The 4918-nt window shown below is 39.5% G+C and overlaps 1 long non-coding RNA gene across 1 annotated transcript; it reads left to right on the top strand.

Annotated features, from left to right (window-relative positions):
* Positions 1-250: 250 nt before the first annotated feature.
* On the top strand, positions 251-4131 carry LOC123154031 (uncharacterized). The gene is made up of 3 exons (XR_006476616.1): positions 251-1608; positions 1728-2001; positions 3462-4131. It is a non-coding gene; the product is annotated as an uncharacterized lncRNA (long non-coding RNA).
* The last annotated feature ends 787 nt before the right edge of the window (positions 4132-4918 follow it).

The following is a 4918-nucleotide window of genomic DNA, read 5'->3' on the forward strand; positions in this document are numbered from 1 at the left end:
CTATTTGATTTATCCTATATGGTTTAAATTACTCTTAGGATGGAAAAAGAGCTAACCTGACCCAACCATCACGTACCAAAGAACTTCTCAAGTCTCCACGTCTCTCTCAAAAAAAAAAAGAGCTAGCCTGACCCAATCTTCACGTACCAAAGAACTTTTCAAGTCTCCACGTCTCTCTTCAAAAAAAAGGTCCACGTCTCCACGTTAGTCCTACGTAAGAAGCTAGATCTGAGCGCTCCTTCTTCCTAGCGTCGTTCTGTTGAAAAAAAGGACTCCCTCATCGATCCTCTCCATGCCGCCACCAATCTCCTGTTCCCAGCGTGACACCCCCGACCTACTCAACGCCCTGCTCTACTCCATGTGCCATCTCCTCCACGCGCCGCCGGTGCCAGTTAAGCTTACTGTCGCTAACCCCACGTCTCCTTGATCTTCTTTGGCAATGAACCACTCTTCCTTGAAGAGATTCCTGCATCAATCCTCGTGTAGAGATGAGTTGAGCAAATTTGATCTGTCTCCTGCTAAGCTACACGATCCATGGTTGATTTGTGTGTCTCTGTGCTCTCAATCTTCGTGTCATCTCTACAAATTGATTCGTCCATCGCTGGAGTATGCAGGTAGTAAGGTAATATCCAATCCAGTAAGAAGCTCTTGCCCCATCTCGATTTTCTTGGTTGCGGCAGAGCATTAGCCTATCCTCAATGGCCATCACATCAAATAGATAAGCAGGTTAAACTTGTGCGCAGCCATTAGCTTTCCGACTAATTTGCATGCACTAGATTTGCAATTCCATATGATGTCCACAAAACACATCTTGGTCTGAGGTGTTTTTTTTTGGCTTTAGTTCCTTTCTACAAGTTGCTTTTCCTGCCGATATATTGGTTTCTACAGGTTCCAGCTCAAGAAAAAAAAACTATGATTGTTCCGCCGGATACAGATGAGTGTGTCCATGAGGATGAGGCAAGCTAACTCGAGGAGCTCCTGCTGTAGGCCGTCGGGCTCCTGCTCAATCCTCCATACGTGAAGTAATGACACCATGCAGGTTCAATCTATACAACTTTATGAACATGTTAATGCTAAAGCTGGGAGGTTTGGCTATTGTTCTGCATGCATCTCTTTCAATATCTTGCTTTACTACTTTTTTTATGATGCATTCATGAGCAGTACAATGACTTTTCTATAGTGCGGATTTTGCCTGATTCACTTTGCCGGCTGTCTCATCTGTTACCAGTGCAACACCGGAGCCCTAAAATTCGTGGCAGTGAGAGCACAAAATACAAGCACAAAAAACTATCTCCGCCAAGACGAGAAGATACAAGCCCTTACAGCCGTGTGATAATTAAACAACGTGGAGTAATGCTGGCCATAGTATGCCATTCCTTTTCACGGGCTAATTGAAAGCACAAGAAGAAACAACAATTTCTGAACATCAAAAGTTGTTCCCAATCTCTCTTTGTTCTTCTGCGGCCCCTATGCCTGGTCATTGTTCACATTCAAAGTGAATAGACCATGTCTATACATAACATGACCTGCTATACTGAGTAGTACGCATGCATGGGGATGGGATCGTCAACGCCGGAGACCATCATCCTGTTGTGCTGTGCTATCAAGGTGAGGTTCAAAGGAATCAATGCAACAAGGCCAAGAGCGTATGCATGTGATACTACACTAATTTCTCCTATTTACAATCTATATATTTTCATCTAATACCTGCTTTTTCTTAACTAAAGGAGGGGCCATGCAGATTGATTTTTTAGATCATTGCCGAGACATATTACGTAGAAATTTGTGATAGACCACTCCACAGAGTTCCCTCGCGGAGACACGATCATGGTCTTTGATAATTCTCCTCAGTCAATCTATCTATTGTGGTTCCCGACTTGCAGACAATGGAGAGGAGAAAATTTCAACACCAAAGGATACAGCAACACGAGCAACTGCGTCACTGGGATTATGAATGTTGAGATGTATCGGATGGGCTCCTGCAGTCCAGCGTAGTACCAGGTGAAGAAATTTTCCGCAGATGCCCCGAGCAAAGATATAGTTAGAACTTTATTAACTGAAGATTGTTGCTTTGTTCACCGTTGTGATTAATCATTACCTTGCACATAATTCTCAATCCACTTCGATCCATTGACAAGCTTATATAATGCATAACATATATATTCTACGCTCAGTCCCCCAACAGCAGTTCTATTTTTTGTACGCTTGCAAATGTTGACCCACCCAGAGTGTTGCTCTCTTAAATACTGTTGCCTATGCAAGCATGGTATGTGTGGTGTACTGCTATTTTGCACATGAAATTTCCAACCCATTTAAAAGCATATATGTTAGCCTACTAATCCATATGTTTTGTATGCTCAGTATATTAATTTATTATTTTGGGAACGATCTGTGGGCACATGAGTATGTATCAAGTTAGTCCGATTGAACTAAGTTGTGAACCAAAATTAGTTGCAAAACTGGGCCTGACTTCTAATAAGCTTTAGGGCCTTTTTTAGACTCTGGGGCCTTTTTTCTCTACTAAAGTTGTAGAAGTATCTCTACATGCCGCAGACACAAGTTACAACGCCTTGGGTTATATGTAAAAAAATAGTTAGCTTATCTTTGTCTAAATCATCTGTAATTAACATGTGTTATAATGTGAAACAATAATGCATAGAGAAGAGAAAACTACTACGAATTCATATTACGTCTGTTTTTGTCTATATATTTTGCAAGTAGTAATTTGATATTTAATTAGTAGTACTCTGGCGGTTAAGTGTTTCATGTTATACAGTGGAGTAAATATTACTATCTTGGATAGAGCATATTGCTCTCCCAACAAAAAAAATTCTTGGATGGAGTTTTATATTTTTTAGACTACATTAGATGTAGTACGTATAGTAGTAGATATGGACTCACATATCAAAAATAAAAAAAGATATGGACTCCTTATCTCTAACAACTCTTCTCCTTCCTCTATGTCGGCAAGAAAAGAAATCTACAAAAAATAAAACTCTCCCAAAACCGCTGCACAGCGGCATGTCATCAGCGTACCCTCGGGTGAACCATACAGGAAGCCATCTGCCTTGCCGCGTGCTCAAACCATTCTCAATTTCAATCTATAAACCATGGTGGAATTGATATTATGAAAAGATACGATCCAATCAAGGATGTGCAGCTTACACAAATCTCATATTTTTTCTCTACGAGCGTTGAATTATGTGAAAATCTAGAATAAAATTTTGGTCCCATAGATGATGAGTACCAATGGCAGTTGATTTGTATCAAATAATAAGGACACCTCCACCAGTTAGCTATGAAGCGAACCTACTGCAGCAAATGCGGTTGTTCGCCGTGCTGCAGAGTGCAGACCATCATATCTCCATAACTCTCCTTTGATTCTTTTCTTTGTTGTTTTAGGTTGATAGTAACATTGGGATCGTCACTCACAAGGTTTGATGTGTGTACGTTCATTGCAGGTTCATGTGAGAAAGTAGACACAGATGTCCACATCCTTTGAAGCCACGATCAGGATGTCCTTTTGGTTAGCTTCGGTTCCTACCACTTCTTAGTGATTAGCTCCCTTTTGTCCAAATTTATCTATGTTTGCTAAGGTGTTAGTTAATTGATAGCTTGATGCTAACCCTTGATGTGTTTCCATCTATGATGGTTTTAAAATCTGCACATAATAAAGCATCCCCTGTATCGGAACTTGCTGTTATGGTCGATGACTGTTCTAATGGAAGCGCAGAAAGAAGCCTTTTGATGCAAGATATGAAGAATATGATGGCCATGAAGGGGAGAAAAGCAGGGAAGTAAAACGTCCTCGATTTCCAATAGTTAATTGTGAAAGCATATATACTTTCAGCAAAGCGCAGGACCTATGGCACGGTCCATGAAGCGGTTGTTTGGCCATTATTTGTACAACATACAGGCACATACGCAAATAGCAGTTAACGTGACACTGAGAAAAGAGTTCATATGAGATGCTCAATTCAGATTTGAATCAATTTTATCTGGTAGATATGCAAAAAGATAATTCTGCGAGGCAAGTACAACTGATCGAGCAAATGCAAACGCTTACAGACAATAAAGGACAGTGTATCATGTCAGACACAGAATAAAAGCGTGGTCTACATTATTTATCAATTCTTCATAGTAATTTTCCTCTGTCCCAAAGCTTCAAATTTCATCTTATGTCTCGGACATTTGGTGAAGGACTGCTAAGAAGAGTCTGACCTTAATTCTGCACCGCTTTTCAGCACGGGTTTTTCTGCGCTACCGTTAAGGAGTCAAGGTAGGTAAGGTTAACCAAATCAAAATCGCTTATGACCTTAATTCTGTACCACCTATAAGGAACTAAAAGATTCTTATGTGTAAGTCCTTAACAATATATCTTACATATATCCATTCTGGAATATTGAGAGAACATTATTAACACCAAACATATTTCACTGGAGTTGAAATAACATCCAGGGCCCTGTTCGATTCACCGAATGATTTACAATTTTAATTTATTTTTAAATGGTATTATGTTTCAATAAAGCTTTTTGGTATTTCGAGTGGCATTTTCAACCATTGTTTGGTATCATGTCTCTTCAATCGTATCCAACCATGTAGGGCTGAACAGTACGTCCTTTCTGTTCTTGCCTGCCTTTTATTATTGACTATGCTCTTTGTAGATCATGCAAATATAATGGGCCCTAAGCTTACTTACAGATACTATATTACTTATTTAAGACTATCATAGCATTTTTTGCTGATCAAGCTAAGAAGAGAGAGAATGTTTATTCCAATGTGTCACTTTCTTTTTCAAATAAAAAATTTAGAATTTTGTGTGGTTTTGAATAAATATAAACTGTTTTTTTATCAAACTGCAATAGTAAAGATACAAATACGCATCGGTAATAATGCCGACCTAAGTTCGAGCAACCAA

This window comes from Triticum aestivum, chromosome 7A, assembly GCF_018294505.1.
Source record: "Triticum aestivum cultivar Chinese Spring chromosome 7A, IWGSC CS RefSeq v2.1, whole genome shotgun sequence".
Taxonomy (NCBI): domain Eukaryota; kingdom Viridiplantae; phylum Streptophyta; class Magnoliopsida; order Poales; family Poaceae; genus Triticum; species Triticum aestivum.